The following is a 13,186-nucleotide window of genomic DNA, read 5'->3' as shown; positions in this document are numbered from 1 at the left end:
TTATCATATTATATTTCTAACGTAAAGTTTTAATATTGCATCATATGCAACATATAAATTATCACAGTTACCATAAAACCACTGATAACCTTCCACTCAAGTTGGTTATTGAGAAAAAGAATTATTAATTATCATATAATTAATAAATTGTAAATAAATATAATAACTAACTTATCATATTATATTTCTAACGTAAAGTTTTAATATTGCATCATATGCAACATATAAACCATAGTTCTTTTTCTATTTTATGGTATTTAATATAAATCATAATATTATTTCCTCCAATTAATAATGTATCAAATACATCATATCAATTATATCACATATAATTAAATCAACTTAATTATATCATATATAATTAATTTTTCTCTTGTTAATTTGAACACTTCAAACTAACCCAAAATCTGATTCTCAACTTGAACCCATTGAGCTACCAAGGGAACCTTATGGACCTGTAGCTTGAAGCTCAAACAGTATGTGAATAACTGACTAAACTCTTTAATCACGATATTCACCATCCGTTAATTATCGGACACTCCACTAAAGACCGACAGTTGCAGTCTTCATACTATAGATATATTTATATGTCCATTGGATATAACCAATCAATAGTGCAATGACCCTTCACAAATCGCTCGTATGTACAGCTGAGCCAATTTACCATTTTGCCCTGTAGTTACATCTAACTCCTTTAGTACCACTGATTCCTCTAATGAACAATAAGTCATAGTCTCACTATGATTGAGTCCTCTCTTCCCAAGAGAGGGTGTAGCCATTATGTTCAAGATCTGGAATCAGCTCTTAAGGGAGCAATTTATCTACTTATCTCTGCTTAAGGGAAGGAGTGAATTCCGTTTTTTATAGCTGAGTTCCCAGCTCTCTGATGCGTTATTTTATGAGGTGGATTTATGGATGAAATTCAATGATGAAAATGCGTTGAGCAATCAAATTTTCTCAGCGGATTCTAAGTATAAACTCCACTGAGTTTCCTGGTAAGTCCAGGGTCGAACTTAGAGACTTGGGAAAATAGTTTGCGGTGGTAATTTTCAAGACACTTTGCGGTAACCAAATAAATCAAGTAGTTGTTTGAATTGTTATTGCGGTAATAGAAATAAACAAATGCGGCGGAGTTTCGAAAAGAGTTGATAAAACGAAAAATGCGATGAGTATGCAGCAAACGGGTTGAGAAAGGATTTGGCTAACACTTCCTAGGATGCGTTCATGCTATGCGACCATGCAACACACATATGTTCATTGCTATCATGATTCGTCCTGGGAATGTATTGTATAAAATAAATTGGAAAAATAAGTTCTAAGTATAAGTGATGCGTTTGATGCTTTGATGCGTTATGTAATTGTAATGCGTTGGTGTGTTAAAGATATGCAATAGAACGCACAACACTCCTTCTATTGACGTTCAAGTTTTCCTAAACTAGACCCAAGTATAAATCTAATTTAGGTTCCTGGTAAGTCTAGGGTCGAACTCAGGGATTCAGTTAAACAAACGCAGACCTTGCATTGTAGCTATTGTAGGGGTTTTCCTAAATATGTGAGAAAAATGTGTAATTTACACTAAAGTGTTGTGCCTGTGCAAGAAGATACAAAAGAGTTGAGTGGTGATTAAATGGATCATGCAAAAATGGATTTTAATGTAAGTGATATGCGTCGGTCTAAGATGAGTGTACACAAACCAGAATGTGATGTGGATGAGATGAGATGATTTGCTTATCTTTGTTTATGTGTTAAAATTTATTCAATACTTCTCAGTGCAAATAACATACAAAACCTATCTCTAGGATGCATGCGTCTAACACAGAATGCAATAGACACCAATAAGTCTATCTCTAGATGTACTAGGCGTTCTACTTGATGCTGACTTATCTATTCTCTCGGATAATCTAAGTTAAAGATGCATTTACCAATTGATCAAGTTGGCTTAAGCGTTGAAATGAAGTTTTGCATAAAGTATAAATGCATTCAACATAAACAAGAAATAAACAATGGTAAAATGTGATTGATCAAATATATGAATTTTATAAAGAAGAAAATTGTCTTTACAAAAGCAATATTCAATCAAATGCAATGAAAGTGATAAATGAGATGAAAGGAACTAAGTCAAGACGTAGAGTACAATCTCTTGTATCTCTTTGGCTCAATTATTTGTGTACAATCACTTGTATAGGAGTTGGACGAAGTGTCTTTCTCAAGCTTGGCTTCCTCCGCTACCTGACCAGTAGTGGTGGTGGTTCTCAACCCTTCTGATCGTCTCAGCACCATAGCACAGCTTAAACTACGACTACGCTAATTACAGAGAGTGAGAGTCTTGATAAATTTCTATGTACTGTTTAACTATCTGCGAACTCTGAAGGGACTTCATCTATTTATAGGCGTTGTTCATGTCCACTTAGTGAATGGGCAGCATTAAAGTCCATGCCCTGGTCAGCCACCTGACTCTCGGAAGATTTTCAGACGTCGTCTGCTACAGATGCCCATACTACAAGTGGTGATGTGACACAATCAGCCTGGATCAATGTATCTTCTCTGCGTTGAATTCCCTTCGACACATGGCCCATGCGTTAGAGCTTTCCCTGCGACACTTCTTGATTATGCGTTAGCTTTCTGTAAAGATCTTGTAATATAATGCGTTAGCGCCGCAGTATTTAGTAATAAAACTTCTTTTGCATGAGTTTGCTAATGTTTGAGTAATTCCATGCGTTTTTACTAAAAATGGGGAGAATTTATCATTAAAAATCTTAGTTGTTCCAACTTAAGAGCAAAAATAACTTGTATTTCTACAAGTTATCACCACCCCCAAATTTGAACAATGCTTGTCCTCCAGCATTTCAAAATAATTCTTTGTTATCTCTTTTGTCTTAAATGTGCAGAGTTCGCCTCTCATCATATTCAGTCATAAGCTTGAGATAAATGTTTGGAAAATGTAACTCAAATTGACTCTTTTGTAAAAGGATTAATGTTTAGTTTCAGATGCAGCAAGCCTTTTATCAACAACTTCTTTTGTTTCTCAAAACATTCCCGTTTTTCCTAAACCAGCAATGCGTTAGATTCTCTTTTTAAGATAAATTCCGGATAAAAAGAAAAAAAATATGAATTTTCAATTACTCATGCGTTGTTCTAGGTATCTCACTTTTCTTTTGGCTTGCCCCCAAGGGTGTCATGCGAGCATCCAACTACGGGTGAGAACCCTTCACAACTAAACTCATATATAATATTCATGCGTTTCAAGATATCATTTCTTCAGAATAGATAGAAGAGTTCTATTGGACGCGTTGGTCTAGAAGACTTAACTTCGTTTTGGCTTGCTGCCACGGGTGTCATGCGAGCATCCAACTATGGCTAAGTGCTTGTTCCAACTTCTTAACTCATGCTATTTTGAGGTTTTTCTTTTGAAGTAATGACAGAGGAGTTATGTTTAACATTTTTCTTATTTTGTTCCCTTTTCTTTATGATGTACTCGTTTGATGCGTCTTAACTCGAATTTCCTTCATCTCCAAATTTAGAGATGAGCTATACTCATCCCAAATTTAGAGATGAGCTAAATCCTCATTGCTAAAAGAGAAAAGAAATTTCAAAAAGGCTTTGAGAGTCTGAAAGGAGGTTGAGACTTAAAGCTTGCACGCGTTAGAAAGAAAACATGTAGTCTTTTTAGATAAGTTCAGGCTTTGTTGATTTTCCTAACGCCTACTCTATACTTATAGATTTCATATTGTTGATATCACTGAGGTTAAGCAAAGCACAAGACTTAGAAAATATCTAAAGAACAAAAATAAAGTATGCTAAGGTCAAACGCAAGGAACAAAATGATAGGAATTTCTCATTCATTTTCATAGATTCACATGAAACAAACAAACAAGTCAAACAAATACAAAAGAACATCAACTAAATCAAAATACAAAATAACCCAACACCCCAAAACTCTATTGTTCTGGCACATCATCCTTGCGTTCTTCTCCAGGGTCTTCATCCATAAAATGCAAGGGGTTTCTAAGATGAGCAGGCAATGGAGGCAGAGCAAGCATTCCAACCAAGACCTGGTTGATGTACTGCATTGTATAAATGAATTGGTCTTGCATCCATCTTGTTTGCTGCCATAGATAATCTCTTCGAACCTGGTTCTGTTGTTGAAGACCTTCCATGGACGCGGCAGTGGTCTGAGCTGATCACTAATAAAAGTGTTCAACACTTCTAAGTCAGCGCTGCATTGAGGTGGTATTGGTTTTTCACTTCTTCCATCTGGATCTTCAAAATTTGTTACGTTGCTCAATCCTAACCCAGTTGGTTCAAAGATTGTTGGAGGAGGCACAAAATTGGGAATTGGACTTGGTGAGGGCGAAGGAAGGGAATAAGGGATGTCTTGATCTCTGCCAGTAGGTTCTTAATGCGTTTGATCAAGACTCCCTTCTAGTGGGGCCATTGGCGAGTCATAGAGAGTAAGGTTGAGGATTGTCTGTGCTTCTTCACCCGTATGATCAAGCTCTGCTTCATAATCTTTATGTTCTGAAGCTTCATCGCTGTGTTCAACAATCTGGACGCATCTTCTTTTGAGGGCGCGCTTTGATGATCGAGGTTTGGTTACCACTTCTTTGTTAGGTAAGGCAGGTTGATGCGGCGAACCACGAAGTAAACGCCTTACTAACTTTATATTTATTAAACCATCGATCTCTTCATGATCATTCCCAGAGGGATGCCCTCGCATTCACATAGTGCACAGATCAGCCATGGGAAGTAGAGTTGCCCTCGTGGCTTAGTCTTGATGGCTTTGATCTGATCCCTTATTATTCTTCCAATGTCTAAAGGGATGCACTGCATGACGCAATAGGTAGCCAGGACGCGTTTCTTTGACAGTGTTTCATTATGCGTCGTAAGCATGATGCTTCTTTTGATCAGATAGTACCCTAGGTTTGCGTCTGGGGTTAAGTTCCTGGAAGCTAGCATCTTTGCTCCGTTTCTAGATGTTTGCCACTCGCTTCCAAGTTTGGCTACCATTCTTAACGCATCTTCCAATTGGCTTGGCGTTGGCTGCTTCAAGATGCAATTACCTTTCGCATCCGGATTACTATCGATATTGAACACTTTGTTTATCTTGTCGGCTGAGAAACAAACTAATACCCCATCAACGAAGGTTGTGTTCTTCTCCATGTCAAATTCGCTGCTATAGAACATGCAGACGAGGTTGGGCCAAATTCGTGTGTCCCCAATGCAGAACTAACACCAGCCCATTGCGTTTATTGTTTCTGATATGTATATTGGCAGTGGGTGGCGCTCGGGAAAGAATCCTTTTTCAACAAGTATGTCACTGAATTGACGCTTTCTTCCTGAGGTCTTCTTAGGTAACGCGTCAATTACCTTGCGTTTTCCTGCCGCGTGTTCTTTGGCCCTTACTAGATCTCTCAATTCATTCTCCAATTCCCTTTGGAGAGTTGTCTTCTTTTACCCTTGCCTTACCGGCTGATAGTCTTCCAAGTCCTTCTCTAGTGCGTCGTGCCTTGAGCTACTTCCATGCGTTGCATCTTCAGGGCCGGATGCAGATTGCTCATCTTCTTCCTCCAATATTAATTTTCTTTTCCTTGTTACTCTCGTTGATTTTAAGGGCCCTTCATTCGCATCAGGTTGGCGTGATTGAGACGCATCTGAGCCAATTCTCCTTTTTTCTTCTTCTCCATTTTCTTCTTCTAATTCTTCTTCAAGCATCATAGCATACCGCTCCGCTTCGTCCAATTCAAGTGATGCGTTAGGTGGGTCTAAATGCATCACTTACTCTTCCTCTTGGCTTTGATTAAGGCTCACCAAAATAGAACCAAAAACTTCCTGCTCGTCCAGTTGAGCCAATTCCGCCAACTCTTCACGGTTGCGCTCTGACGCAGAACTGTCAGAAAGGGGTCTAGGTAGAGTAAGTGGAGGGATACCTGATGGAGTATGAGGTGACCTAGGGGAGGATATGACTATGGGTGAATGTGGCGGTTGGCTTGACGGGTCTGATTCGACTAGATAAATGGTGGCTAAGGTCTAGATAGAAAGTGGAGGCGGTGGATGCACGGCTGGTGATGGTGCATTGTGAAGGTATGCTGGAAGTGGGTCACACGTTGCATCCACCAGGGTTAGGTTAGAAATGAATGGTGGTGGGGCAGGCTGGGTGTAAGGCTTACTGGCAGCCGTAGATGACGGACGCTGCCTCGGTTTTGTAGGGGTTTTGGCCTTTGGCTTAGGGGTAGTTTTGAGTTTTGGTTGAGAGGTCTTGGCCAGAAGGGTTGTGATGGCTTTGGTGATTTTAGAGGGGAGTTTTGTGAGTTTTGTGGAAGGTTTCGACCTAGATGGCCGTTGGGAGGTGGAGGTGGCTTCGCCGTGTGTGGGTTTGATTTGAATAGGGGGGCTTTGGAGGTTTTTCTAGGGTTCGGGGGAGGTGAAATCGAAACAGAGGATGAGGAGTAGAAACTTATTGGTGAGTCGTTCCCAAAACTCATGGTTTGGTTCTGACTGTTTGATGCGGACAACATTGTGGCCGGAGAGGAGCTTGAGCAGATCAGAGGTGAGGGAAACGGAGAGGCTAGGGTTTTCTCTTTTTTTTTTTTTGTTTTTTTTAGAGATAGCTCGAGTGAGAAATGAGGAAGAAGAAGGAAAATGAAACATTTGATCTTTTTATAGGCTGAGAGAGTTAGTGGGCTGACGTCAGGCGGTGCCTGACATCCGTAATAAATGTGAAGCTGAAGGGACGTCTTGGGTTTCTAAGCACTCGAGTGCTTTTGTATTCTCGAGACGCTTCTCTTCAACTGGGCCATGCATTAAACTTGAGTCTGATGCGTTCATTATTCCCCTCCCAATTGTACACAGCTTTAAAAAAAACAAGTGAAATTTCTAACTCAAGAAGGCAGAAACAAAGAACAATCAATCTTAAAAACATAGACAAACAAACAAACCAACAAACTCAAACGTATTGTAAAATACAGAATGCAAAAAAAAAAAAAAGAAAAACTCAAGGATAGAGGAAGCGTCTATGGAATGTATGGCAATGTGAACGCAGGGATGCTTCGACGCGGGCCTCAGATGGCTTCACATAGTATGAAAGATGACTTTTGACGTTCCAGTTCATCTTCAAAGTATGGCTTCACTCGTTGGCCATTTACCTTGAATGCGTTGGTGTCATCTTCCCGTGTTACTTCCACTGCTCCATATGGAAAGACTGTTTTAATGATGAAGGGTCCTAACCACTTGGATTTTAACTTCCCTGAAAAAAAGAAGGCATATTTTAGGTGACTAGGTAACGGTTTCGACTCGAGTTCTGATGTTTCCTCAAGCGATGGACACGTTGGTTTTGTCTGCCGCTCACTCAGACTTGGTGGCTCTGGTTCTTTCAGGTTCTTCTCCAATGCAAGGACCTCGCATACATGGGTCTCTTCTTCAGGCAATTCTAAACTGTTCAGCTGACAATCTTCACTATCTGGGAACTTTAATGCGTTTAGCACATTAAACTTCACCTCTTTATTATCTACGTGCATAGTTAATTCTCCTTTATACACGTCGATTAAAACTTTCCCAGTAGCTAAAAAAGGGCATCCAAGGATAATTGGTACCTCCCTATCTGCTTCATAGTCCAAGATAATAAAGCCTGTTGGGAATATGAAGTTGTCAACCTTTACCAGAATGTCTTCAATCTTTCCTTCAGGGTACTTAATCGTTCTGTCAGCAAGCTGAAGAGTAACAGAAGTGGGTTATGCTTCGCCAATTCCCAATTTCTTAAAGATTGAGAGTGGCATGAGATTAATGCTAGCTCCCAAATCGCACAACGCACGACCCACATCCAATCCATCTATCGAGCAAGGAACTGTGAAGCTCTCAGGGTCCTTCTGTTTCTTGGGTAGACTATTGCTTACTAATGCATTGCACTCCTGGGTTAGCGCGATTACTTCCATCTCGCTGACTCTTTTTGTCTTTGTCAAAATGTCCTTAAAAAATTTGTCATATTTTGGTATCTACTCCAGGGCTTCTACAAGTGGAATGTTGATATGCAACTACCTTAGGAGCTCAAGAAAGCGCTTGAATTTTTGTTCATCATTCTTCTTCGTCAGACGCCTAGGGAATGGTGCATTCAGCGGCACCGCAGGTTTTCCCGCGTTAGACATACTGGTTTCTGAATGGCTTGTAGTCTCAGGCGTTCTTTCTTCTTGTTCCATTGAATGTGTGATGCATTCTTTTGAAGGACTGTTGTTTCTTGGATTCATTCTTCTTTCTTCAAGAGCTTTTCCACTTCGCAACGTCACCGCATGACATTGCTCCTTTCCATTATTGTTCCCAGGTGTTTCAGTGTTGCTAGGTAGAACTCTAGGTTGCATGTTCTTCAACTCGCTCACTATCTGCCCTACCTGTATTTCCAGGTTTCTGATAGACGACGCCTGGCTTTTCAGCAACGCGTCATTCTGGGCTATGTACTCCTTTAATAGGCTCTCAAGCGGAGATCCTGAGCTCGACGCCTATCCTTCTCTATTAAAGGGATGTTGGTGATGCTAATATATTTGTTGAAATGCAGGTGGCGGTCCATTCCTTTGCTATTTGTTTGCCCCTGGGTGGTGCTCCTAATGATTTCCTCCTGTCCAAGAAAAATTTGGATGGTTCCTCCATACATGATTATATGTATTGGAAAATGGGTTGTTTTTAATGAAACATACTAACTGAGGATTTTGTGGGCAATCCGCATAGAAGTGAGGATCTTTCTACAGCCCACAAAGCTAACCATGGGTTGCCCGAATGCTCCTACCTAACTCACCTTCTCCTGATTTGATGCGTTTCCTAGCGTTATGTTCTGCAAAAGGTTGGTCATCGTAGCCACTTGTGCAGAAAGTGTGGCTATTACGTTGGAATCGATAGAATTAACATTCTGAGATCTCTTCTTCCTATCAGCTCTTCCATCATACGTATCGTCCACCCATTCCATATTGTGCTTAACAATGAGATCTAAAATCTTCTTAGCTTCAGAGTAATATTTATCCATAATTCCACCAGCCACTGCTGCGTCTGCTGCCATCTGCGATGCTCTATTCAATCCACCATAAAAAGTCTTCATTTGGATAGTTAGTGGTAGTCCATGGTTCGGGCAATTTTTGACCAGTCCCTTAAAACGCTCCCATGCGGCGCTTAAGGTCTCGGCTTCTTTTTGTTCAAAGTTCATAATCTCTCGATGCCTCCTCGCGTTGGTGGTAGGTGGGAAGTATTTTTATGTAAATTTATCCACCAACTTCTCCCAGGTGGTGATTTCATCAGGCTCCAGTGAGCTTACCCATTGTTTTACGTCATCACGTAAAAAATAGGAGAACAAAGACAACCTGATCGCCATTAGGGTGATTCCAGGTATCATAAATGAGATACACGTTTCCAGGAAACGCTTCATGTGGGCGTGAGGATCTTCACCACGACCACCCTCAAATTGTACAACAGTTTGGAGCATTACAGATTTCATCTCGAACCTCGTCCCGTCTGACATTAGGTATATGATTCCTGGAGAGAAATCATATAGAACAGGGGATGCGTACTCCCTCATGAGACCCGTGCTGCTGTTCGCCATTAGGATCGAATTTTGTGCAGCATGAGCTAGTTGCTGATCTAAGTTCTAATTTGCCTGATTGTCTACCATTGCTTATTGCCTGTTTTATTGTCTGAGAAATTGCTGCTCAACCTTCGACGACGATTATATCGATTTCTACGTCGGAAGGTCCTTTCAATCTCGGGGTCGTATATGAGTTCAGGAGTGCTCTCCCTGCTAAAAAACATTCATAAGCTTAGGCTTAACTTGTAATACTCCCTCGACTGAAGTGTTCCTACAAAAGATACAAACAAAATTTCTAGTTAGTCCTGTTTCTAAATCCCCGGCAATGGCGCCAAAAACTTGTTCGTTGCTATTGTGATTCGAGCTGGGAGTGTATTGTATAAAATAAATTGGAAAAATAAGTTCTAAGTATAAGTGATGCGTTTGATGCTTTGATGCGTTATGTAATTGTAATGCGTTGGTGTGTTAAAGATATGCAATAGAACGCACAACACTCCTTCTATTGACGTTCAAGTTTTCCTAAACTAGACCCAAGCATAAATCTAATTTAGGTTCCTGGTAAGTCTAGGGTCGAACTCAGGGATTCAGTTAAACAAACGCAGACCTTGCATTGTAGCTATTGTAGGGGTTTTCCTAAATATGTGAGAAAAATGTGTAATTTACACTAAAGTGTTGTGCCTGTGCAAGAAGATACAAAAGAGTTGAGTAGTGATTAAATGGATCATGCAAAAATGAATTTTAATGTAAGTGATATGCGTCGGTCTAAGATGAGTGTACACAAACCAGAATGTGATGTGGATGAGATGAGATGATTTGCTTATCTTTGTTTATGTGTTAAAATTTATTCAATACTTCTCAGTGCAAATAACATACAAAACCTATCTCTAGGATGCATGCGTCTAAAACAGAATGCAATAGACACCAATAAGTCTATCTCTAGATGTACTAGGCGTTCTACTTGATGCTGACTTATCTATTCTCTCGGATAATCTAAGTTAAAGATGCATTTACCAATTGATCAAGTTGGCTTAAGCGTTGAAATGAAGTTTTGCATAAAGTATAAATGCATTCAACATAAACAAGAAATAAACAATGGCAAAATGTGATGGATCAAATATATGAATTTTATAAAGAAGAAAATTGTCTTTACAAAAGAAATATTCAATCAAATGCAATGAAAGTGATAAATGAGATTAAAGGATATTAGTCAAGCCGCAGAGTACAATCTCTTGTATCTCTTTGGCTCAATTCTACTGTGTACAATCACTTGTATAGAAGTTGGACGAAGTGTCTTTCTCAAGCTTGGCTTCTTCCGCTCCTTGACCGATGGTGGTGGTGATTCTCAACCCTTCTGATCGTCGCAGTACCATAGCACAACTTAAACTACGACTACGCTAATTACAGAGAGTGAGAGTCTTGATAAATTTGTATGTTTGTCTAATTGTCTGCGAACTCTGGAGGGTCTTCATCTATTTATAGGCATTGGTCATGTCCACTTGGTGAATGGGCAGCATTAAAGTCCATGCCCTAGTTAGCCGCCTGACTCTCGGAAGCTTTTCAGACGCCGCTTGCTGTAGATACCCATATTGCAAGTGGTGATGTGACACAATCAGCCTGGATCAATGTATCTTCTCTGCGTTAAATTCCCTCCGACGCATGGACCATGTGTTAGAGCTTTCCTTACGGCACTTCTTGATTATGCGTTAGCTTTCTGTAAAGATCCTGCAATACAATGTGTTAGCGCCGCAGTATTTAGTATAAAACTTCTTTTGCATGAGTTTGCTAATGTTTGAGTAATTCTATGCGTTTCTACTAAAAATGAGGAGAATTTATCATTAAAAACCTTAGTTGTTCCAACTTAAGAGCAAAAATAACTTGTATTTCTACAAGTTATCAACATACAATAGTAAACCATCTCTCGATGCTAATGCCACGGCTTCTAATGCTAGAATGCATGCGATATATGCGATAAGTCTATAGGACCTACACATAAGCCTCTATTCTTATTTATGCGATGACAAAATGACACACATATAAACAAGGCGACCACATAATATCATATCTATCTCTAGGATGCATGCGATGCAGGTTGACAAACAAAGCATAACTCTAAGTCCCTATCTCTTGTTTATGCAGTTCTAATCTTGCTCTCTCGAGTCTAGATTCTAACCTAGCTCTCTCAAGTCTTAAGTTCTTTCTTTAAACTCTCTCTAAAGTAGCTCTAAAGGGATGTTGGGCACAGCATAAAACAAGATAATCGTAAGCAATAAAAATCCTAGGTCATGTTTGCTTAGTTCTTCCCAACCCATTCAATAAGTTTAGCTACTCATGCGTGCTAAGCGAGTGAACAAATGTAGATAAAGAACTTCCATTGTATATATATAAAGTTGAAGTACAAAATAACAATGCAAGAAGAGAATAAAGAGCCTAGTAGCAATCTCTTACTTCCCAGGCTTTTACACCGTCATTGCTACTCTTGTTCAAAAGATAATCTCGCTCTCGTGAGAGTCGGCCCACTCTCTGCTTTCTACGCCTCTGGGTTCACTCTCGAGTTTCCCTGAGCAATCTTCCAGCTTCTCTTCTCTTCTCTCGCTCCGTCTTAAAATATAAAGGAAAACTATAGACAAGGCTAACTATGAACTGGCTAAACTCGTGAACCCCTTTTCTGAAGGATGCCTTCAGTATTTATAGAGCTTCGAGGTGAAGGGTGGCTTCTCTCTTATGATTGCACAAATGGGATGCTTTAATTCTCTTACTGATGCATCGAATATTTGTCACCGAAAAGCTGAGTGTACTTGTTATTGTTAGCGGCTTGTCAACTTAATTCGGATTCGACCGTCATCAGCTTTCTGTCCCATCGTGATTAATTATACCTTTTACCCAGATGAGCCTACCAAGTTGTGTCGGCTCTATTCGGAAATCCTTCTTGAGCAGATGTTTGCGAACACAAATCACCACAAAGCCTTGCGGTAATGCTGCGCTTGACCGTTGATATCCTGTGATCGCGCTTTTCGCCTTGCGTCAATGCATATTCTGCATAAAAATACAAAAATTAACTATTTCTATACGATGAACGCATGCGACCGCAATGTTATGAACTTAATGCTTTTTGGATGCAATCTAACATATTTTATCAATGCAAACCTTCATTGTTTATTAACTTAGCACTGTAATAACGTGCATTTCTGCCCGTTATCACTCCCCAATCAGACGAATCCCCAAAATGGTAGGCTTATTGAGTTGGCAATCTGGAGACTCTCACCTATCAAATCAAAGGACTGCCCTCATAGGTAAGAGTTCCCAACTCACTCAGGATTAAGGTCATGTCACCTATGGTCATCCTAATGAAACGTAAGTCTCTATTATCAACGACATTATATAAAGAGGCTAATCATTTCGTGGTTCGATCTTATACAAACTCTTTGTATAGGATACCCCCGCTCGCATGTCTTCACGTGAATGATCAGGATCAGAACATTTGTAGTACTTTGCAACACTTATAACATCTACAAAGCGGGTTGTATCCGTAGTGTCACCAGGATAAGGTATCCCTCCTTATCCATCTACTACATACTATTTAGGTTATTAATTTAAACAAGATCCACTTGTATGTCTCTACATACTTGTTTA

General features: G+C 39.8%; 1 non-coding gene across 1 annotated transcript; it reads left to right on the top strand.

Moving 5' to 3' along the window:
* The first annotated feature begins 9,092 nt into the window (after positions 1-9,092).
* Positions 9,093-9,196, top strand: LOC120082318 (small nucleolar RNA R71). The gene has a single exon (XR_005483148.1). It is a non-coding gene; the product is annotated as a small nucleolar RNA R71 (small nucleolar RNA).
* The last annotated feature ends 3,990 nt before the right edge of the window (positions 9,197-13,186 follow it).

Source organism: Benincasa hispida, chromosome 7 (assembly GCF_027475165.1).
Source record: "Benincasa hispida cultivar pf3 chromosome 7, pf3_genome.v1.1, whole genome shotgun sequence".
In the NCBI taxonomy this organism is placed as follows: Eukaryota; Viridiplantae; Streptophyta; class Magnoliopsida; order Cucurbitales; family Cucurbitaceae; genus Benincasa; species Benincasa hispida.
The sequence above is the reverse complement of the archived record's forward strand: the minus strand, read 5'-3'. Positions and strand labels throughout refer to the sequence as shown.